Here is a 25,526-nt window from a genome sequence, read left to right as displayed (position 1 = left end):
GCTCAGAGCTTTGAATTTTAATCACTACATATAATTACTCATATGTCAGAAATACACTTTCGATTTAGTTACAGAACTTAAGAGTAAGAGAAACACATATACCTCTTAAGCCTATTCTAGAATCAAGTATCAGTTCAAGGGCTATTTCCTCTAGTTGTATCAGAGTGGGCAACTGTGAGTAGAAAAAAATGAGTATATAGTTGCATTGAGCCATTTTGAACTAGTATTCAGAGTTGATTATATGAACTCTGACACTAAGGACCACTAAATGCCTTCCCTTAACCACAGCACAAAATACCTAAGAATTGCAAATGATCTTTTCTACCTTCCTCCCTCCCTCCAGTTTTCAAGGCCTAAATACTGCAGTCATAAAATCACTTCAAACAAAGTATGTCAAAGCACATGTGAAATGGCCAGTTGACGAGAGACATATCTACCTGAGTAGAATTCCCAGAAATATTTACTTGGAATAATGTTGCCTTTACCATGGCTGTGTTTGGACTCATTTTGAGGGAAATTCTGTGTACCTATTCAGGCAAAGGAGTCAAATAGAATAGTTCACAGAAAAGGACCTTTAGAAATTAATATTAAAGAATAAGAACACAGCAAATTTTGAACTTGTAAATTTGACTAGTCATAAAAAAGTATAAGTTTCTTTTAACCAGTCCTGGAACAGAAAAATACTGCATGACTCATACATCCAATCAAAGCTCTTTAAACATCTTAGATGTTGAATTTCAAATATTTGCAGTTGTGAACAATATATACACTAAAACTTACTCAGAGAAATTATCTCCTGAATACATTTGAGAAAATTATAAGATGTTCATGACAAAATCACATGCAGAAACAGAGCTAAACCTAATTAAATCCATTATTCACCATGAATTATATGAAACTTCTAGTCATCACCAATATCAGATACCAAGCTTATGAACCAAGAGTAAAAATATTTTAAAGAAAGAATAGTATCACTCACAGTAGCCACATTCAGACCCTTCCTCACAATTATATTATTTACATATATTTTTAGGTATGACAGAATACAATCAGTCATTTTTACAGTGTCTTCCATTTTTATTTTTTTTTTTTTTTTTAAGAGCTCAGCATTGTTACAACTTCTGGAAGCATGCTGGATGAACTTACAATACAAACAGAAGAAAATTAACTTTGTGCCATTAACGTACTTTATTGTAAGAATGTTTTTGCTTTAGCTTTCTGGTAATTTCTTGTTAAAAAAAAAAAGACAAAGTGATTATTTGCATATAATCAATATGCACTATATATTTGGATAAACAATAGGGTCACACACCTCTATGAAAACAGATCATGAAGCATCAAAAGAAAAGCTTACTTTGTTGAATCAATGTGCAGAAAAATTACTTGTAACTTTTAAAACTGTTAATTTAGCATGAAGCCTTAAATCATAACACAAGCCCAAGCAGATATGCTCCAACAACCCAACAGTATGGCTTTAGACCTACAATCAGTGAAGTAGTCTGGGCATGGAACACTTAACCTCCACTAAGACTGTTTCCTGACGCTGGGTAGTCACTAGAGACAGAAAGAAACCTGAGTGAGAAAAGCAGCCTTTAAATTGGAGATGTGCTAATATTTCTGCATCTAATCAATAACAAATGGCTAATGTGATAGTGCTTTGAGAAAGAGCTGCGAATTCCCCCAGAAGAAATGTATTTAAGATTTGCTCCAGAGGAAAGAGGAAAGTTGTTATGAGAGCCAGGACCGCAGTTTGAACTTTGGGGATGATGGCCCACAGTAGGGCTTTTGAATATTTTCTCTCTCTACCCATGAAACTGTAAGGAGACTGCTCTCCCTCAAGTCTACAAAACACAAATTACATTAAATTCAAGGTAGAACAACTGCATTAGTAGTCATTAAAAACAATTTCTTTGAGTAATCTTTACTTCAGCACTTGCAATTTTTAAATTCACAGCCATAATTCAAGTAGATCACTCTGAGGATGGCCTGAGAGAGACAGTAATGCAGGAAGAAAGGAGACAGTATCAGGTATCTCACACAGGCAGATTTTTACTTTGTAGAGTAAAACATAAAGAGAAAGAGAGAGAGACAGAGAGAGCACTGCAATGCACTGCAAAGATGGCACTCATTAATGAGCTAAATTATTAAAATGGATGTTGTCAAATGTGAAAACTGATTATGTCTGTAATTCAGGGCTGTCCTGTAATTCAGTTTCATGATTCACCAATGGACATAAATAATAACATGAAAATTTGCCAATAGGTTACTTCTCCTCATTCACCCTTACTTCTCCAAGATAAGATAGAAGGATAACATGAAGGGCAAGCAGCCTATGGAAACAAAGAAATGGTTTCAAAGTAAAACTAGTCTTTGCTCACTAACTGTGATTCCCTCTTCATGTTTTGTTATGGTCCTGACATAACTCAGACAAAAAGAGTATGTCTGTGCTTACCTCTCCTAAAGTCATAGGTGCGTAAGATTACCAAGAACTGAAAGTTCAGGATGTCTTGAAAGATTTACTTTTATTCCCCGAAGAAAGACCAGCCACACTATGCTGAATGCATGGTAAACAGGCAGGCATATGCTGCTTCAGACTGGCATGCCGACAGAAAAGCACAGTGTGGAGACAAACATGGATACCATTCTCTAAAGAGCAAAAATCTAGATATATTAACAGCAACCTGAATGACTTAAAACACAGGCACCTATGTTCATGTGAGAGCAGGAAAGAAAGAAGTTTGTTGGTTGTATTTTTGTTTCTAATGAGAGAAGCCACTAAGGAAATGTTACAGGAGTTTGGAGGACTTTGCCTTCTGGAGGGTACAGATTCCTCCAGAAGGTTCTCAGAGCTTTTTAGTCTCAAAAAGCTGAACCATGATACTCATGGAACATCACACATTGTAGAAGGAAGGACTGTTATGCATGTTATTTTTCCATATTATGCTGGAAAACAGGCACTTTGGTTTTAAAGAAAATCTTTTTCCACCTTTGCTTTTTCTTTTTTCCTACCACTTTTACAGGGGACAGAAGTGTTCTGCTTCTCTGCTAATTCAGATCTGATGTACAACACACGTGATCAGGGATATTGACAATCCAAGAAAATTGACAACTTGGCTAAGTATTTTGCTAAGTGTCTTCATTCTTTAAAAAAAAAAATTCCTAGGAGATTATTTTCTCTATCTTACTTTCTTCTGCAATATTTCTTTTTGTTGTTATTGATCCTCTTTTTTTTTTCAGTACTGTTTTGATATGCTGAACATGCAATCTTTATGGAAAGTCAAAGGGGTTCACATCCTATTCTTGCTTACTCTCTTCCCCTTCCTTATTCTCCTGAGCTTTCACAATTCAGGCTATCTTCATGATTCCTTGTATAAAAGGAGGAAGACATGGTCCCTCAGCCTTCTGTTCTTCCAAAAGTTCAATTGCTATGCAGCTGACATCTCCTCTGGCCTCTTTGTGTTGTATGACCATAGGGAATGTCTTCTCACTCTCAACTGCAACATCTTGAAAAAAAAAAGAAAGGTATGAGGGGGTTAGCGGTGATATTGTGTACTCCATTTCTCATCAAGTTTTATATATGTGATATGTGAAAGATAAGTTGGCAGTGAAGCAACACTAATTTAGACCCTCTGAGGACCTCAACCTTAATACTGATAAATCACCTCTAGGGAAATACTCCTTTTTAGATGACCAAATCAGAGTACAGCACCAGATACTGCAAACCTGCACACTCAGTCCTAATCCAGAAGGTCCTGTTTGCACTGGTTAGTATCAGTCACAAAAGATGTGGACGACCTCTTGGCCTTGCGAGCTTTAGTTTTCAGTATTTGTAAATTCAGTTAACAAGAGTCAAACTTACTAAACCAGCACAGTGAAAAAATCTTAATAACGTCAAGCAGCCAACTAAGCAATTACAGACTGAAAACTGGATATGCAGCTATTCCAGTGCCATCATCTAAACATGTTGGTAAATTCATTAATAGTAAATAGTAGATAGGCCACAAATAATTAAGTAGGCTAGTTACTTTCTAGTAAATGGATTTAATGTTTTCTGTTTCTTCTCTGGAATAACCACATTCTGCAAGGCATGTATCTTTCACAGTAACAATGTGATTCAATTTTCATTTTGGGGGCCAGCATACTTCTTACACCAGAACTGCATATTAAAAAAACCAGCAGCTTCTTAAAGTGAAATTTAAAACAATGAAATGTTCTATCAAGGATATCGTAATTGACTTATGTGGGTGACTGGTAGAGACATTAATGAACCAATATATCTTGTCCTGGATTCTGTCTGCTGAAGTTATAAAATATAGCATCTATTCCCACAAAAACCACACACCGTAAGAGCTGTGACATTAAAAAGCAAAATACCTTGTCTGGTGGCTTCATTTTTTTTCGATAGCTCTCTGTTTCACTTCTTATAGTAAGCTCTCCTGCAGGTCCAGAGAGGTGCTTTCCCTTCCAGAACAGGTGTGCTCTTTCTCTTGATCACCTTTTGAATGCTTTTTGTAATACCTGCCCTCCCCTCATTATACAGGAGATTGTTCTTTGGTGCTGTTCAATAACATAGTAGGCTCTGCAAATGCAAAAAACTTCACAATCTATTCCAAATCATTTAGGAAAAAGCAGATGTATCATCCTACCACAGAGATTAGGGTTTTTTTTCCAAACTTGGAAAGACAGGGCTTAGTATTCAGTCCCATCGGTTGTTGCTGTGACCAACTTCTGAGTGATACCTGATGAATGCTTGGAATAATCAAAATGAGAATTTGTGTTTCCTAATGTTCCGCCAGGATGCAAGAGAGCCAGTGCATCTTCTGGTTGGTTGGTTGAGGATTTTAGTAAAACTGGCTTATATAGTCATTACTGACATGTAAATAGGCCTTTTGGTAAAAAGGAAACAATCTTATCTACAAATACTGATAATACAGGTTGCAAAACTCAGCTAATTAATTAGAATGAAATCATTAAGCCTCAAGAGGTAAGCATTTGCCTCCTCCTGGCTCTGGAAGGACCTGTTGCTGTAAACCATCCAGATGCCGGAAGAGTCATATTGTCCTGGAACTAGTACTATAGCACAGAAAAGTGAAGTGGGGCAAAGTCTGAACAAAAGCTAAGGTCTGGGACTACAGCTTTATATTTGCCTGGTGTTTTTCTCTAAGCTCTTCTGGGGAAATAATCCTTTTTGTGCAGCAGGGAAAGTAAGAATTATAGTTCTCATAAAAACAAATACAGACTGCTGGAAATCTAATTCACCCATTGCACCCAAGAGAAGAAGATCAGAGATCTGGATTTGATAAGCTGCTGTATACATATTCAAAGATTTAATTTACTTTTTTTTTTTTTTTTCTTCCAGTATGATGGGACTTGTGACTTTGTGCCAGGGAATTTTTCTGTACACACAGAACCAGATTACTTGGCTAGGTTGCTCAGAAGTTGTCTTTACCTAGTAACAGAAATGCAGTAAGACTGGATGAAAGAGAGTGAGGTAAGCTGGTCTTTTACCTGCCATGTCAGGTACCAGGTTCTGCCAATGCTCCAACAGAGGGGCCCCATCAATTTGTGTTACAAAGCAAAGCAAGACAAGCAGACAAACAACCCACTGAATGAGACTAAATCACAACTTGCCTTTGGATCAATCAGCAATGCCCATTAGTGAGCCTGAAGCCTGCAGAGAAAAGCTGCTCACTCCAGAAAGGATACTTCTGTTTATGGCTAAACTGCTCAGTGGAGCAGAGCCAGGGAGTGAGCCCAGGCACCACACTGCTGATCATCCACCTTAATTAACTGGTAGACTTCTTCCTGGGATGGCCAATTAGCACTCTCTGAGGCATAGTTCACAGGACAGCCTGCTCCAGGCACCATTCTCACTAGCTAGTTAAGACATGATTACTTGGTTTTTTGGGGGGGTAAGAATGAGATTTTTGCTGAACAGTCAGCTCATGCCACTTAATTTCAAAGCCCACCAGAAGAGTCCCTAACCATGTTTAGTTAGCAGTCTAACTCAGCCTCTGTATGACTAGCCTTCTCAAAAATCTTCCTTTAAATAATCTCTAACCTTACCTGTACCTACCTTACCCAGTCTAAGTCCATCAGCTGAGAATGGCCTTGATGGCTTTCTAATTGCTATATACTATTTTATCACACACAGGACTTAACTGCTTTCCTTAAATCCTTAAAAAGATCATATACTCTGCTAGTGTGTCAATGTTCTTCAGGGAGCTGAAAATAGGAAGGAAAAATATTCAAGCTTCAAAGTTGTAAATACTACTTAATAGCAAGAAGTGTTGACCAGAGGATTTCCACAAACTTTTTATATACTGTCAGCATGAAAGTTGCAGAAATATCAAATGGTACAACATTTTTTGGAGTATGTATCAATTTTCAAATTCAGAAACTTCTCCACAACTTCAGTATACACGACCTTTTCCTGAGTGAAAGTATTTTCCTTCAGAAATAAGATAAGCTGTTTTCAAATCATTTTAGAAGAAAATTCCTGCCCTCTGAATTACCCCTTGAATCAAAACCCTTGGAAACTCAGCCTCCAAAAGCATAGATTCTGACTTCTCTGGCTGTTGCTTGCTTCTGTTAGTGGGTAAGAACATTCCTTTCTTCAACATATATGATGCATGTAATGTAGTAGAAACTTGATTACAAGAGGCTCCTGGATCACTTCAAGCTGATTATAGGCATGATCAGAAACATTCTAAAATGCTTCCTGCCCTCCCCTCCAAATCAGCCCAGAGGATCTCCACACCCCTCAGGTTTGATTACTCACAAAGCTCAGAACTTTTCTGGCATATTACTCAACACTTGGTCACTGCTATGATGCAAACATTGCTCTCATCCCCAACCACTGCAAAAGAGATCAATACCAGAGGCAAAGAGGTAATTTTTCATCAGGACAAAGCTCAGTAACACAGAATCTGGATATTAGTGCAATTTTTATTCCCCATCATATGGTAGCCTTTGAACAGTAGAGGCCAAAAGCACCATCTCAAAATAAACCACCAGTTTAGCATAGTATAATTAGTCACGGGAGGTACCTGTTTCCCTCCACCAACTTTGGAGAGTGCCTACAAAGTAGCAAGGATATCAAAGATTAAAATTACCAAATCATCTATCTACATTTTCATGAACTTAAATATTACGATAACTAACAAATATCTTGCTTTGTTAACAACAAACACAAGATTTCATCTGACATAGTTTATTTTCTCATACTTGAAACTGAAAAATAACAAAATGGTAAGGACGTAATATTTTGTGGAAAGTGTCAGCTTTCTACCAGCAAGCATAGTCTGATCAACTTAATATCTAGAAACCTATGACTAAGTTTGAAATTAATTTACAGAAGTGTAGACTAAACAAACAAGAACCAAATCACCATGCTTCATATACAACTCTGTTAAAAGACTTAAACTGTCACACACAAAGAAGACAAGTAGAAGTCAGATATCCTAGAAATTACTCTGAGTAGAAACACTTGAAATGTTCCTGTATCATTACCTATACCATAAAGAATCAATAGAAAAAGGTAACCTGCTGTATCTATGCACCAGTGATCCTCAGTAAAGTGATCCTGTTATACCCAGATGTTGTCAGAAAGGACATAAGCAAGTAGACCGCTGCATCTAAATACAGGAACCTGTCAAAAGATCTAAACCATCTGGAAACACTAAATAAAATTATTGATATATTCTAAACTATGTAAGCAGCAAGGTTATTACGTTCTAGAAGATTTTAATAACTGGAGCAAGAAAAGGAGTCCCTATGCACCATGCCACTGTCCTGTGGCATTCAGTTATCTCCACACATTTGACAAGGGCTCACAGCACGTCCCCTCTGGTGTCAGGGGCTCATGGAGGCCCCCCGACACTGCTGTAGTGAGGCCCTGCACAACCATCCTGAGGCCACGTCTGACCTCTGTCCTCCCACTGTGCCTGATCCTGACACCCACCCATGGGCCAACACGCCAATCTACCCTCGGCCTTCTCCTGTCCCCAGGGAGGTGCCTGGTGCCTGGGGCTGGGGCTGCCCTGCCCCCCCCCCCCCCGCCCGCTGCCCTGCCCCTGGCTGTGGTGGTGGGATGCACCTGGGCTCCAGGCCCTACCCTGGGGAGCCCCTGGCACCCTGGTCCCAGTGAGCCCCCGGCCTTTGGGACCCCACACTTCTGGACTCTTGCTAAATCTTGTTGTTTATCTATTATCAAGATCCATTATTTCCTTTGCATCAGAAATGGTAAGACACTGCTTTAAATCTTCTGCAAAGTGACTCCCTGAAACAGTCTATGGATCTCTGTGGCATGCATTACACGTCAGCTTAGTTTGGCTTTGCTACGATTTTAAACTTCCTTCAGCATCTTACAGAAAAGTTGTGTCACTCCCAGCTGAGGCGCTGCCAGTAGCAGGGAAAGGCGCTGCGGTGGCGATAAGGGGGGTGCTGCCTGCATAGCACCCTGCTGCCCACCCGTGAGGCACAGCTGGTGGCTGAAGCGCCGTGGCACAGCCAGCGCGGTGCCAGGATTCCCTGTGCCATACCTGCCATACCATGAGACTGGCAAAAGATTCCTGATGGAAGTCACTCACGGGCTGAGACGTATGTAAGCACCAACTAAACAGTTACCCAGATGTGACCGCAGCCTGTGCTGCCATACCTGGGTAGCGCAGTTACTGACAGCAACACACACACCTGTGATACGATGGATTTTAACAGGTATACCCCTGGGTAAAACTTGGGATTAAACTATTTAGTTCTAAAGGATAAACCAGCTTCCACCAGGTAAGCCAGGATGTGTGAGACCCCTGAAATCACATCTGTGCACTGCTGTGCGGATAATCAGAGCCCCCCTGTTGATGCGGGACAGCAGGGAGAGTCTGGCTTCCTTGCTTTTTACCTGACCAAATGGAAATAAAATGTAAATCACCCACAATAAAATACAGACATAGCTAATTTTTCTTCTGCTAGAGTGGACAGAAACCCTCATCATGAGTCAGGAAGTCACTGTGCTAAGCACTGCACAGACAATGAGGTGATCCCTGCTCTGAGGAGTTTACAATATTAATATAGTAATGTCTACAGAGTGAGCAATGGAAGAAGTAGCAGGCTTTAATTTACAGTTGATGTCAAATTTAGAAAGCAATCCAAAAACCTAGATATCGTAGAATGTGAACTTGCCAAAAAAAGAGCAAAAATGTTGGAAAGAAACAAGACGATAATGGAAGATGTATATCACAGCAAATATCTAGGTCATTCTTGCCCATACTTTGTATCAACTTTTAAAGTAATTTTTTAGTTATGTATAATAATAAAGTAAAACACAGTAATAAGAGCAGGCTGCCAAATAGTATTTACAGCACAAATCAAAGGGGTAGGCTAGAGTACACATTAAAGTTTAAACCTTTCATCTGCTGCTTGTATGACAGTATTGTGAGAAAGACAGAAATGGAGTACTTTTGGCACTAATTAAAACTCCCTGTTGAGATCCAAGTCTTTAGAATTTCATATGAAGTGTTGTTATGGCAAGACAGTAATCAAGATGAGTTTTGCTATTAATGAGACAAAAAGGACTGGGAGTTAAATATACACGTTTGTCACTGCAGATAGCACAGGAGATTTTTAAGGTGGTTTAAGGAATGTATATACCTTATATCAGGGTAAAAATCATGCTGAAGAAACAAATGTTCCTGCCTTTTCTGGAATACTAGGACACAATGCAATGAGTGGAAAAATAGAGGAAGAAGCAAAAAAGCATCTTCATTTTTTTCAAGCAGTTCTTCACAAAAAATATTCTAAGAACTAGGCTTGAGAAGACTGTGTAGTGGAAAAGTGTAGTTGTTCACATACCATTGTTGACCTTTCCTACTAAATTACTGGTAATTGTTTTTAAATACCTCCTTTGTGTTAGGAAGTTTCCAGCCTCTTTATGGTGGTCTAAGAACATTTAGCAAACTGTTAAAAATGAGATAGCATAAAAACCAAAATTACAGTCAAATTAACCAAAAAAGGACAATATTCTAAAAAAAAAAAAATATATATATATATATTTGAAAAATATAATTTTCAGGCTGACAGCATCCATATAAGTTCACACCCTTGTCAGGGTTGAGATACCCTCTGAGACTGATGTGTGGATCTACAGGCATAGCAATAAATTAAATATGTCCAGGAATGTTCCTTTATATCAAGATGAAATTGTATGAAATGGGCTGCACTGGTGTTAGTAAATTCTGACTCTGCAAAGCTGAGGGGCTGCATTGCTGTGGGAGTGGCCTCTAAAACATCCTAGCTCCAGAACCATGTCTGGGAACTGGGAACAATTCTAGTTGGTACACATCAAAAGGGTACTTGGGTCCTTCTGAATGTGTGCTCTAGTGTCTGGACACACTTTTTGGACGCTGATTGATTTACTAATATGGACATAGCTGGGGAATTCATTGCCCTGAAGTCACAATTAATTTGGTAATGTACCATAAGCCAGAGAGGCTATGTCAGTTACTTGCTGGTTATTACAGCTAGTACAAACCCACCAGGAGTAACAGAAGCTTATGTGGAATTTAAGAGGTAATACCCTGGGTGCTCCCGATGGAAATGCATACAATAATGCCTTTGCAAAACATGTGTGAAATTGGAATTCTAGTCAAAACCATTCTTGAAAGTTTTCTGAATCTAGTGCTGTGCTAAGGTGTCTTGGTGTGTAAAGAACTAACAAGACAATTCTAAATCTGCCAGGCTGACCTGTCCCATTTGATGTGTTCTCCTGAGAAACAATATACCATAAGAGGTTACTCTAGAAATAAAGTGCATAATGACAAACATTGTTTAAGATATAATAGAAAAATTCTTTTGAAATACCAAGAGAAAGAAATGTACTTTAAGGCTTCTGATTTTGAGATCAATTCTGGTAATACCGTTTATGAACCATATGAAAAAGTTATTCGTGCCAACATAACTCACCTCTGTTTCTTTATCTTGAGGAATAAGACAAGCTTGAAATGTCCAGATTTGGCAGAAAATTATTTTGTTTTCACATAACATGTAAATTTCATTGACCATGAATAATGACATTCTAAAAGTATGTACTATTTCTTTGTTTAAGGTAGGGCTTGTGGGCAGAACTGAAGCATAGTAGTGTTGCTTCACCTATTGTACTGCTTGGGAAAAAAAAAAAAAAAAAAGAGAATGCTCCTTGCTAGTTCTTCACACCCACAAAAGCCTTTGGATTGGTTACAATGATAGCCCCTGGGTATGTCAAGCAACAGTATTCAAAACATTTGAAAAGTAAACTTCCACTAGTTGTTAACTCATGAGATTCTGGGGTTTAATCATGAAGACTGAGTAGGGGTTTTTTTGGTATTTCAAAGGCACATCTGTTCCAGCTTCACTAACAAATTCTGGCAGAAATAAATGTCGCAAATCCACACATTCCTGCACCCAGAACTGGCTATTCAGTGCTTAATTACATTACATTAAACGCTTGGTTCCAAAAAGAATTAATTTCTCTCCATATACACATTTCTGTGTTGTAGTATCTAGTTCTAAGTCGTCTTATGTCTGTCTAGAGTAACAGAGGTCACAAGGGTGTTTAAACCAATCACAATTCATCACACATTTGTTCTTCTATTTGCGTGGCATTTTTAGATGAGCTTTCCAGAGCTTTAAAAATATTTACATCATACCTTTACCATACTTCTGATATGGATGGTTGTCTATGACAAGATGAAAGAATGAGTATGAGTTTTAGCAAAAGTGTACCACTTATTCTGATAAACATTTTGCTAAGGTACCTTCTTCCTTTATATAGAAAGATGGAGCTTTCTATGCCTGCCAGACAAATCAGAGCATTTTTAAACATGTCATAACGCTTTTCAAACTGGTTTACTCTTCTTGATGAATGTTTTTTGGATGTGTTTGCTGTTGCAGTCTTTGGAGGTCCTTGTGTACAAGGAAATACCTCTAGTTCTAGTCTTCAATAACTGAAGTAGATCCCATTCTACACCTACCATGAAAAGAAGAAAGAAGGTTATTCTGGTAAAGTAGGGTACCAATCCACTTTAAGTTCTCCGCATACATTGTGTGGCATGGCATCAGATGAATACAGCTGATGAGTAGATGTTCTGCAACTTTAATAGCAAATGCACAGCCTGATTTTACAAGCTTTCTTAACAGTGGGTTAAAGAAATAAAAACTTCACCTGTAGAAAGTATCCATAAGTTCCGTTGATGATGATCATGTTACTTGAAGGAGTGCGATTAAACCCTAGATACAAACCAGCACAAACATGAGCTCAGATAAGTGTGGCCCAAGCACAAATTAGCAGTGATTGTATTATAGAAACTGTAAAATCAAAGAATCATAGAATGGTTTGGGTTGAAAGGGACCTTAAAAACCATCTAGTTCCAACTCCTCTGCCATGGGCAGGGACACGTTCCACTAGACTAGGTTGCTCAAAGCTCCATCCAACCTGGCCTTCTCTTCCAAAAAGTAAGTTCAAGAACTAGAAAGGGCAGAAGAAATGGAAGAATTTATGAAACGTTCTTGCCTCTTGCTTCCCACTTTTTGTGAAATTTGATCTAGGGTTTTTTAAAAAGACTTATTTTTGAGCACTAAACATTTAAATTGGAAAAACAATGGCAGATTAATTATAATTGTCTGTAGTGCATGATATAAGCTCTCATTTCTGGTCTGATGGGAGTTTGTGTAGTATTGTGGAGCTGTGGGTCAATGATTTCTAATGGCTCAGCAGGGCTATTGTCCATAGGCTTATATGTGCTGCATACAAGCCTACATGTGAGCACATATACTAAGGTAGTTTAAAAAACATTATTAGAATTGTTTTTCTGGTGGGCAGACTTGGAATTTATGATACCTGTTCTGTTTTATTTTCTGTCATATTCTCCATAATATACTGTCAATTTCTCCCATGAACGCTCCTATGAAACTCATTCATTAGTGTATTAGGAAAAATGCAAACACAGCTGAAGCAAATGAGTTCTGTAGTCCGTTTGTGGAAATATTTGGAGTAGTTACCTAGCATTAATAACACGGTAGCAAAAATAACATGTGACACCAGAAATGGAAAAAAAGACTGAAAAACTTCTCATGCTCTTTTTTAATAACACCCCCACCCCCCCCCACACCCCCTGTTTTGTAGAACCAGCACCACAGTCTAAACCTACTCAAAAGGGCAAGATCTGTAGTAATGAATAACACCTTTTACCAGACCAGATTGACACATTTGGGAGATACAGGCATTTGACCACAAAGGCCTTTTTCTAGGTCTAAAGTAGCAAGAGCAGCCTTTAAAGATGAATAGAAACTAAGAATATGCAAGCTGCATATTCGAGTTGCATATCTCAGGCCAGCTGAGAGAAAGAGTAGTTGGTATCTGTGAAACAGAGAAATTGCAAAGGGAAAAGGTGATAAATATAAGCTGATTTTAATAAAAATGTGAGTGGCTGCACTGGGCCATAGCAGAGCTCTAGAGCAGAGATGTGATTAAATTAATATCCTACCTTAAGCAACAGCCTATACAAAAAAAGTTCCCATGACTGCACAGTTGTTCATTTTCTGTTGTGACACACCACCTTAGATGATAACCATGTTTTACATGCCATAAACTTACTCATTTATAATTCTACTAGATTGATGATGCCTTATATAAAAAAACCCACCCTAATTACAAGTCCATTGTGATTACAGTTCAAGTTCACAAGTTCAGTAAGTTAATTTCGAAGGCTAAAGTAAAACATCGCTCTAGCAGTTTAACTGATAAATACTAACTACCAAAGGAATTACACAATATTAAAGTCATATTAAAGTCTCTTACCTTGGTCTTATTTGACCAAGGGTTTTTTATCCTCCATCAAGAACTATGTTATTAATACCACCATTCAGAATATAACTAAATGTTTGTATTCTGACATAATCAGAATAGTTAGGAAAACAAAAGAAGAAAAAATGCAAAAAAAAAAGAACATAGAATTGCTGTGCACTAACATTCTCGATCCTTGCTAGAAGAGCACCAGAACCACCTAGTGGAATTTTCATTTATTACAATGACTCTAAAATGCCATCTTTAAGCCGTAAGCAATATATACTGTTTTACAGGAAAGTTAATATGTGGTATCGCCACTGAATCACGGCAGTTAGGGCTGGGGGGACTCCTACTAGGTTTCTGACTTGTCCTCCTGTCATGCAGGGATATTACTCTATTGTACACTGTTTTTCATCTGCTTTAAATGAATCAAAGGATGATGTTTACACTGCTTATGCTGATAGACATTTTTCTATCTTTTCATATGTCACAATTTTTTTCCCTTTAATTCATTTAAAAGTGTCTTTTTAATGTAATCTTGGTTTTTTTAACATTTGAATACATTACTCTGACACCCTTCTGTTTTTGCACTTCAAACCTATAAAGTTCCGTCATGTTCCTCCAGTACTCCATAGCCGTATTGGTAACATTATTCAATCCTTTTATTGGTATCTTCTAAATTGGCTTTCTCAACTGTCTGGTGAGCTTTTTGTTTTTTCTTCTCTCAGTTCCTAGAAGCACATCTTAGTATCCTTCTTGTGATATGTCCAAAACTGTACAAAAATGATGCACAGAAATATCAAGGACAATTTGAAATATGTTTTGACAACATGTCTTTTTATAACTGTAGAATCATATTCAAACTTTTTTGTATTCCAAACTAATCTCAACAATATGGGCAGGAGTTGGTGATTCTGCATGTATGGCTCCTCTGTTTTCCGTGAGTAGGAAAGCATTGTCAAATTTCATTCCTTCTTTGCCATATACATACACATTTTCTAAGAAAACACTAGAAAAATGTAAGAGCTTTCTAGGTTTCAAATGTAAAGCAGATATATTAGTTGAACCTGGGAGATATAAAGAGCTATATTTTCATCATGTTCTTGGTTTAACTGCCAAAGAGAGAATTAATTTTTATTATCTTGCAATGAAGTTTACAAAATATCATCTCACATGAAACTTATCCTTAGAAAATGCACACAGGTTCAAATCTGTAGGCATAGCTGTAAAGAGCACAGCTGTTAGAAAATCAGGGTTGGTGCTATTTGAATGGGACTTACTGTGCTTGAATAAGAAACACAAGCCCTGGATAGAACAAAGGAATTTAAAAAGAGCACCTGAAAATCTGTTTCATATGGGATTATTCTAGACTTTTTTACAAAAATCTCAGAAAAAAATAATTTATTTACTTTGGCTGTGTTTTCAATATATAGCTAAGAGTGTGGGTTTAAAAGGATATGGTAAAAGTTGTTCTGTTTTGTGATACAAATGCCACAGAAGTCATGGTACAAATGCCACAGAAGTAAATGAAGGATATAGTTGCAGGACTGAAAAAAATCCAGATGTATGATACATGATGTTCATAAGGAGTAGGTAGTATTTAGCAGTCTGGTACATCGAGTGGTTGGTAATGATAAAATGTGTTGGTATATGATGGTGTACTACAATAAATTTCTCCGAGTATACCAAGACTTTCCAGTATGTTTCCACAACTGAGAAACAGATTTCTATGCATAAAAAGTTTAATCTCAGAAGTTTCAATACTGGGACTGTACTTTTCCCCTGACTATAGCTTATTATTTTTCCTGGGTATCACATTTTTAGTCAATAATTTCTATTGCGTTTTCTCATGTATGAAGCCATGTCCAGATTTAGAGTGATATTCATCTTACGGAATATAAAATATCCACAATAGACCTCAGTACTCACATAAGGCTCCTTTTAATTTAGCAGAAAGAAATAAGCACCTTTAAGGCATGACTCATTTGGTGCAATTTAAGCATTTACTTCAGGACGACATGAATCATATCAAAGAAATGACTGCATATCTTCAATGATTATAGCAAAAAACTAAGCATGTATCTCCTATGACTATGTCTGAGTCATAAATATGAACTTCACTGATAAAACCAGCAACAGAAATTTTATCCCTTCCTAGGTCCATCTTTCACTAAAGTAGAATATGACCTAGCATGTTCAATACAGGTCAAAGAAAACACTAATGACTTTTTTCAAATTCTAAAATTTCAAGTGATCATCTAGCTATAGGAAATATATTTTCAAGATTATACATTTGTATACTTTAATTTTTAAATGTGACTTTTTTTATAATTTGAATTTTAAAATTTTGAAAAATTTATTTCAAAATTTTCTTTTCAGAACTGTGATACTGTTACGAAAAACAGTGTCTGTTTCTTAAGCCAATTTGTTTTAGCGTAAAGAACATAATCTGAGAAGTTTCCAGTATATCCATGATTGAGTACTGTAACACCAATCATTGCAAGGAACTTAAAAATTAACACATATATATGAAAAGCATAGGCTCTTCCAAAAATGCACTACACTACTACACTTCCATCCACTTAATGAGTGGAATATGTAAAACGACTAATTAATCTAATGCATAGGTGAAAGACACAGTTATGAATTTTGCCCAACATGGCTCTTTTTTTGGCATAATTTAGTAAAGATGCTCTTTAAAACCCTTTTCAGAAACTTTAAGCATTTTGGGAATGGTTGGTTAGATGATGCACTCTAAAATACTGAAAAATATAACTGAAGTTCCTTCTGTTTGTTCATGGGAAGAGAGAAACTGATTGGGTCAAACCACTGTGAGAATATAATTGCTCTTGCGGTTTTTTTTTTTTGCTTGTGCTGTAGTACCATACGAAGGCTGGCAAAGGAAAAGTCTTAAATAATAAAAGCCAGAGGAGGAATGACACAAGCAAGTTAAACATAACACATGAAGCAGATTGGATATGTATATATTAAATCATATCAACCTATTAAATAATTGTGTAATGCTTCTTTTTTTATATTACTATGTATACAGCTTTATGTATGTAAACACTTCACTGCACCTTATGGCAACAGTCACTTCAGTCCACACATGTAAAACATCCTCAAGAGCCTCATGACAAACAATGGACTGAATAAGCATGCTGGGTTACTAAAATACAAGTAAATAAAGTAAGTTTTATGAGGAGATACAGAACTCCTCCAGAACTTTACAGGCACACATGCACACATGCACACCGACATACGTACTGCCAAACCAAGTTCTCAGCTGCTTGCAAGACTGCTTTGGTGAAAGCACCAAAGGTACAAAGCCTCCAGATACGCCCCAGAATGCACATTGCGCTGACCAGTGTTTGTTCTTTATGGACCATGACAACTTACTTTCAGTACGTTAGCTAAACAGGATTAGGAACTCAGGTGGGAAACTCACAGTGAGAGCAAACAGAGCTCTGAAGCATTTTCATGAAAACTGCCCTTGAGATAGAAAGGATGAAACAGAAGAAATGAACAATAAGAATTGATTCCACATAGTATTTTCCAAAGCCAAGTGTCAGCTAGCTTCTGAGAAAAATAAAGCATACTACATTCTTATTATTATTTTACTAGTTGCACGTAAAAACTGACTATAGGTATTATCAGTAATACTAATCTCTTTTACAATTCATTTAAATGATTTGTTAGACAGATATCTCCTTTACTGCATCATCCTACACTCACTCTGACAGATAATTGGGAAAGGTATTAATTTTTTTTTTTAAAAATTGCTACTTTCAAGACAAAGATTGAATCCAAGTACAAGACTTCAGATACTCAGAATTATGTCCGTTTTGATTCTGATGGCACATTTTTGCAGTATTAGTAAACACACTTCTGACTCTCTTACTCATTTAAACTTACCTTGACATTTCCCCATCAGATTTATATTCCAGACCCTCTGAGTACATTTACTGTCTTGATAATTGCTACATGCACAGTTATACAAAGTAAGTGAATTCCAGGACCAAATAAAATTCTTCACTTCCCTATTAATGGGTCTGTACTAAATTATAAGCAATATCTTCTTTGATTCTGAGAAGAAAAATACAGTAGCTCATTGTATACTTACACAGAAAAAAAACCTGTATGAGAACAAAACCATGGAATGCTAAAATGCCATTGCTTGTGGAAATATAAACAATTGTCAGCAATAAACACAAAATCTCATCCATTTTGCTTAACGGTGTCTCCTGCAAAACAGTGAAGGGGTTTTATCCTTGACACATTGGAATAATCTGTATTAAACCCCCGGGGAAATGCAGAGAAGATAGCAGCCAGTTTGCTTCTTTTCCTTATCTGAATTCCAGAGACCATTAGAAATCTTATGGTGAAAAGCTGAAGTACATTATACCAAAATCCCCAGGAAAATGTTTTGCCCTGAACCTTAGCTTAAATGAAACATCTTCAAAGAATCTTTTTTAAACTCTTTCTCACATCAAGGTATTCTTGACACAAATCTTCTTACCTGAAATACTATCCAGTGTTTTATTTCTTTTATAATATATATGTGGTCATCTTTCGTATTTTCTGTAAATTATAATTTTGATATCCTGTAATTGTTTATTAATAACAGTAGTCAAAATACTGAGATAAACTATAATTTTAGATCATATTTTAGAGAGTGTTATAGGAGGTCTCTATCACTCCATAAAGATGACTCCCTGCCACTAAGAGCCAGCAAGTTCATTTCAAGACTAAAGGAAAACATAGAAAACCCAATTGTGAAAATACTTTTGAATATTTGCAACTCTTTCTATAGCTATGTAGTAATTTCTTTACATTTTAGACAGACATAAAGGACTTAATATTTTTCTGGTTTATATGTTACTTATATGTTCTGTGTACGTTACTTCATTATGTCTTGCTAAATCCATTAGCATCTAATGGCAGTTTTTTTCCCACTCTTGCCATCTCATCCTTACATATTACTCCCTCATTTACTTCTAACTCTCTTCAGTTCTCAGTGCCTGTTTTCCATGCTTCAGTTCTAGTGAATTTCCAAAGCCAACAACTCCATATGCTTAGAGGCATATTAAACTGCTGTAATATTTTTTTTCTCACACATTAAGTCACATAATATGCTTCTGCTTCCCAGGGAGCCACAAATTAACAACAAAAAAAAATTGTTCACAGATCAGACTAGATAATCCAAGATAATTAATTTTTTTTTGGTGAATGTCACATACTGGTGCTACTGTATACTTTGCTATTGAAACCAGGTAAGAAGAATTATTTCTGCTTGCAAATTGCTGCTCAGCTTCTAAAGTGTAGATCTATCACTACTCTTTAAAAATGTAAATTTATGAACTAGCCCAGTGTTTTGCCATCCATCCTCCTCAGCTATGGCTTTGATGTTTATCTATTGCTTACATAAATCTTACATAAATCTAACTCATAAGACAGAAAACACAAACTACCTTGTGTTTGGTTATGTTCACTGAAAACACAGTAGAACCATATTGCATGTGGGAACACAAATGCTTTAAAATACTTAGCTCTGCATAATTCTTGTTCTTTTGCTTTATGTGTGCATGTGAGTGCATATGTATTTCTTTGTGGCTTACTGGAGATGTAAAGTGTTTTAAAGGAAGACCTTATGACTGTGTTTTCCATCTCCAAGCAGATCATGCACGTGGAAGAGGGGATGATGAGAAAACTTTTAATGATAGAGACTGCCAGACAGTCATTAGCTCCTCTGCAACTACACATTATTATGATTATTGATTTTCTTGCTTTAAATGGTAGCATGGAGCCTAGAGCCTGAGAAAATGACGATGGCCAGGAGCTTGGGCTGACTCCTCTAGAATGATAAAAATTGCTATTTGGAAAACTGATGTATGTCCTTTCCTGATTAGTATGTTCATGTAACCTGACTCTGGCTCAGACAGGTTCTGGTCAGGCTTTCAGTACTTGAACAAAAGTATAAGTAAGGTCTAACTATATTTTTTCAGTAGCTTCTGTCATAAGTGCATCTGAATCAGATGCTTGATTCATCAATGAAAAAACACAGATAAAACACTGTAATAGTTTTTGAAACTGACTTTCTGTTTTGAACTCCATAAATCTAGAAAGATCTCTCATTTTCTGTTAACAGAGTAACAGGTTTGCGACAGCTATATTGCAATTCATCATCTGAATACCATTTTGAACATCATTGCACATAAAAACCTCTTTAACTGCATTTTCTCAAATTATTTTTCAAATTACATACAACATACTACTTTTGGATGAATACCGCGTTTTTAAGATCTCTACATGATATGAAGAACAGTCTTTAAAATAAGTAATGAATAAGAAAAAGTACAAACTGAGGTAGGAATATAAATCAGGAGTTAAATGTAGATAACCTTGCAATGACTTGATCATTATGAAAGGGATCACAAATATCTGTCAAGAACTGTTTCAGCGGTGTAAACACTGGGGCCGCCAATATGTTATTTACATCTGTAGAAAATTGGTAACTGGAGATAATGTTATATAATTTTGAAATAACACAGACTGGATATGAAAGGTTGTTCGGCACCACTAGCTATTAGAATTTTGAATTGCCCTTTATGAAAAGTGACTGAAACCTTATTCCTTTGAAAGTTAAAAATGAAGGACAAAATCCTTGAAGACGACTTGAAGGACTCAACCTCTATTAGCTGTAGGCTGCAACAGAACCTTTTATAACTGTTTACTTCCCCTCATTTTCATTGTGTGCAAAAATTCTGACCTTACTTCTATTAATAATCTCATTATGCCTTTTTTCACTCTTTTTTGACATCCAGGACTGCATCTGTACAATACAAATGCAGCAAATGTCCAAGCTAGCTCTGAACAATGTGAGAAAGAAGAATCAAGCAGAAGACCTGTGATAATGCTGCTGTCCTATTTCTGGCACACTAATCACTCTGATAGGTCTATATAGCACAGCACTGCACTTGCTTTTACACCTGAGAATGTTACAAAATCTGATGTACAGGGAAGATGTTTCTGATCTTCAACAACCTTATAGCTAAAATGACTGCCATTCAGTCCTCTATACCTTTAACTACTAAACCCGGCCGCGAACAGAAGAGAAATTATGCTAGTCAAGAACTGATACACTCTTGGGGATTTTTATTGGAAATACCAACTCCTTACAATGTCCTATAAAGCAACGAGTACACAGACGTAAAAAAAAATAAGATTTAAAACATTTTAAAGAGGAATGATTTCTGCCTTGCACACTGTTGAACGGGAGAGTGAGTTGAAAAACACAGTATTCTTTTAAAAGAATCAAAATAGTACTGCAGTCCTTGATAACATTATGTAATAAATTCTGCAGCTTTATTTCTTCACAAACAGAGGATACTTCTTTATGATTTTTATCACTGCAAATTTCTTCAAAGTATTGCTTTACAACATTAACATCACTGTGTTCCTCTTTGTTCTTATCTACCATGAACTTCAGGTATTTTTCACTGACCTTCAATTGACATAATCTGTTTTAAAAAGCCATAAAATAGAACTATGTGAGGTAGGTTTTGGGGGCAGCAAATGCAGGCATTCAAAACAAGCAATTTATTTCAGCAAAACTAGCACAAATACTGTCTAGAAAAGAAAAATTAAATCATAATGAAATTATTTTAGAGGAACTACTTTTTACTATAATCTACAATTATTACTGTAATGAAGGATGCTATCCTAAGACTGCACGTTTGGGACTCCACATTCAAAATAGGATGTACATAAAATTTTTAAATTAATCTCAGATTAAAGGATCTGTAAAGGGACATTATTTTAAAACAGAAATCCAATTTTCTTGCTGGCTCACCAGCACTGAAAATGTTAAGCTGGTAGAATACAACTCTTTGTCTAGGGCTTTTCTAAGCTACTGAAGGCAGAACAAGTTGTTGCCTAGGACAACAAAATATTTAGTGACTATTTATTTCACCTGTTTTTGCAGAGAACTTGTGGGCTGGGAGGAGAGGTTATTTCCTAGCTTTTTTAAAGGAAATAAAAGTCTTGCATTGGGCTGCTTCTGCTGTACTCCCTGGAAAGGAGAACACATTCTGAAACTTGAAATATGAACCTTCTTATAGATTACTAAGATTTTAGACAGAAAATCAGATGATAAGGCAATTTATTTGCTGCATGAATGGAGAGTGGTTTTGTTAGGATACTTCAGAGACAGTACCCTCCCCAGCACTAGGCAGAATAGGCTGCTTTATAATGCAAGATAATTTTTTTATTAAATCAATCATTTGTGCTACCTAGTGTGTTATAGGACAAGAAAATGATCCTGCAGGTGGAACACAATAGGTGCTAAAACTGCTCAGCTTTGATTATTGGTGCTAAAAATTGCTGCCAATCACTACCTGATTATAATTTGTTTTGAAGAGAGAGCGTGGGGCAGAAGGAAAGAAAAAAGAGAAAAAGAAAGGGAAAAAGGCTCTGTTTTTAAGAATTCTAACATAAGAGCAAAGATTTACTTCAGAAAAGAGGTAAAAGTGATAAATAATACCATTTTGATATTACTAAAATCCTTACATTTAAAAATAAAGGAAGGAAATGGGAAACTGACAAAAATCGGCAAATTTCAATGGCTAGATTTACTCATCAAACACGGTTATTTTACTATCACTTTTTCATCAGAAAACACTCTTTTTTTATTATTTCCATAACAGAAGGAAATATAAATACATAATTAGGGAAATTATTTCAAAGTACTTATATAATGTCTTCTATTTAAATAAACTCTAGTGCAAAATGACACCAGATGGATTACAAAAGGATCATTATGCTACCAAAAAATACATGCTTTGAGAATGTTCACAGTGCAAATGTTTTCTCTTTCTTTCTTTACCATGTTGTATTGTAAACTGAATACAGTACTGTATTTTAACTAAAAGAAATGTTTTTCCTCCCACTTCTCCTTAGTCTGAGCACTGTCACGATCCAAGGTGGGAGTGGTAAGAGGCAGAGTGGATGGTTTGAAGAAGTCGCCATGGTTTATGGTGTGTCCTGATCTTTTTTAAGTAACAGTATAGAGGAAAGAGGATGATGCATTTAAAAAGTATTTTCCATTACCATAAGGAAAAGATGGAACTTTGCACATCAAATCACTCAAAGGCTATGTGATTACCACCTATGCAAAATGTTACAGACAGAAACTGTACCTAAAAGTTAAACATGTTATAAAGTTACAATACTAGCACATGTATTTGTTGAGGAATGAGAATTCTAGAAACAGCCACTGCAATATGACAACATAACAGTTTCTAAATGATCAGTTACATCCACATTCTTTTAGGAACTGACTGATGGAGCTGCTACCAGTATTTAAAACATAAAGAATCTGACTGAAAAAAGAATAATTTTCAAATGCAAGATCCAATGGAACAAATTTACTGTATGATTGCAACAGGTAAAAATTTAATTCTTGCAAATGAAACAAAGATGTGCATTATTGAAACCCTTTTGAGACCTTTGTGGGTGCCCTGGATGAAATCTATGCAACTATTGTGAAAGGAAAAAATTTGCTATTTGCATATCACATAACTTTTCCTGTACATGCAATGAACCTACTGATCCCATTTCAAAGGGAAATAGAGTCATTTAGAGAGTTATCCTTTGTATTTACAACTGTAGCAGCTGACACATTAATGTAATTTGCAGCATCGTTCTAATGTAGAAGCAACTGAGCAAATCCATATACGTCTTACCTCATGAAGAAATAATGCATCGTGATGAAAGCTATTCAGTTCCAGACCCATCTTCAGAGTATTTGATTTGAAATACAGAAACTTATAAGATCCTGTTGTCAAAAAATGTTTAATATTTGGTCCTATTATTTATATTAATTAGGGTAGTTTTGTAAACAGAAGAGCCAAAGAATTTGATATTGAAAGTTTCTTTCATATTTCCTCACACCAGTCAAGGTTGTGCAATAAGCATTTCAAAACGTGTAGTTATGTAACACCACCCCCCCCATACAGTAGTACACAAGATTTACTTAAATGTCTTAATGTATCTTATATATAGACTACTACTTTACTAATGAGGGAGAAGACCCAAAGTTCAGTCTGCCTGGCAGAGAATTTTAAAAATTCCCATAAAAAATTCAAAGGCTAGAAATATCTGTTCCTCAGTACAACCGGCACATTTGTTTTTGCAGGATATCAGAAACATTCTCAAGCATTTTATGTTACCTAGAAACTGTGAAATACAAGGCTTCTAGTTTTGCACAAGTACATCAACACGGTTGTCTCTACAGAAGTGGCATTTGCATTAGAAATGTGATAATCCATCACTTAGCTTGGTGAATTCTTTATGTTCAATTATACACATTTATATGTAAATACATACATACACACATGTGCATGGCTGTTTTAAAAGTATTTGTTCACATAATTAACTTCAAGTACTTTCTTAATCAAGTACACTAGTAATATGCTCCTGAATGTTTGGAAAGAGTGAACAAAGAAGGTCATACAGAGATTTTTCTAAACTCAACAACTATAGAAGTTATTTTTACCACTACCCAATAACTTGAGATCCCACAGCTGATTGCTAATGCAGACTCATGGTCTTGAAAGTTCTTCTGATTATCAGAATTGTTGGAGCCATTTAGAAAGCAACTACCGGCAGAGCTATGGGCATTTTTATCAGTCAGCAGTATCTCTGGGAGATTAGAAAGGATGGTGGCTCCAAGCACTCTTAATTCTTTTCAGTGATCTGAAATCTAGCTTAGGCTCTGAGGTAGAGAGGAAAAGGAACAGGAACTGCAGGTTTGCAGTTGCAATGTCTGAAAATATGTTACTGAGATGTAATGTTTCATTCCTATTCAAAAACCACATCTGCAAAGTGGCACACTTTAAAAATTAAGAAGTAACAAGAGAAGAAGAGTTGCAGAGTAATTTGTCAAACAGAATCTGAAGGACAGCCCTCCTAAGAAAAAGACGTCTTTTCATGCTATGGAGCATGGGAAATTAAGCTGTCAAGTGAGCACTGTACAAAATATATCCATTTGGTATGTATTACCCAGTCAAGCTGTGAGGTTGCTGTCTGCTTTGCTGGAGCAGATGGAAAGGCTGGTAAGGTAGACACTAACCTGGTCAAGGAATCTGAATGTAGTATGTGGTCCATTTTGATGTTCTTTAAGCAGAGACTGTAAGTTGTACTGACATCGTAGGTGCATTAGCTGGCTAAGGACTCATGAGAGTTTTCAGAACTAATACAGTGGTTTCTATTAGAGCTATAGGCTCAAACTAAGTATGTATAAAGTAACTCTGACTTTGAAATTAGACACGGCTGGCATTCTGCATGTTGGAGCTGTACAGAGAAGGACTAGAAAGATACAGAACAAGGATTTCTGGAAGTATGATATGGCTAAATGGACTAAGGCTCTTCAGTTTGCAAATGAGATGGCTAAAAGGAGAAATGATAGAAGCGTGTATAATGAACTACAGCACAAAAGAGATAGAGAAGGAATTCAAGGATGAACTTCCTGAATTGCTAGCAATGATGTGTAATTTTCCCCCTAAAACCTTCTTCTTATCTGATGACCTGAGCATGACATAATTGATGCCAATTTTTGAAGAATTTCATGGAAGATTCATGAAAATATTGGCCTCTCAGCCTTTCCCAGGCAAATCAGTAGGAATTTAATAATGCATGCTAGTAGTGG

The 25,526-nt window shown here is 36.4% G+C and overlaps 1 protein-coding gene and 1 long non-coding RNA gene across 6 annotated transcripts in view; both read right to left on the bottom strand.

Moving 5' to 3' along the window:
• The window catches only part of ANKS1B (ankyrin repeat and sterile alpha motif domain containing 1B), a 442,225-nt gene that overhangs the window by 126,221 nt on the left and 290,478 nt on the right, over positions 1 to 25,526 (bottom strand). The window lies entirely within an intron of this gene.
• LOC130150340 (uncharacterized) lies at positions 1,108 to 23,714 on the bottom strand. The gene is made up of 3 exons (XR_008822208.1): positions 23,563 to 23,714; positions 4,375 to 4,579; positions 1,108 to 3,503 (listed from the first exon to the last, which is right to left on the bottom strand). It is a non-coding gene; the product is annotated as an uncharacterized LOC130150340 (long non-coding RNA).

This window comes from Falco biarmicus, chromosome 5, assembly GCF_023638135.1.
Source record: "Falco biarmicus isolate bFalBia1 chromosome 5, bFalBia1.pri, whole genome shotgun sequence".
Classification (NCBI taxonomy): Eukaryota; Metazoa; Chordata; class Aves; order Falconiformes; family Falconidae; genus Falco; species Falco biarmicus.
The sequence above is the reverse complement of the archived record's forward strand: the minus strand, read 5'-3'. Positions and strand labels throughout refer to the sequence as shown.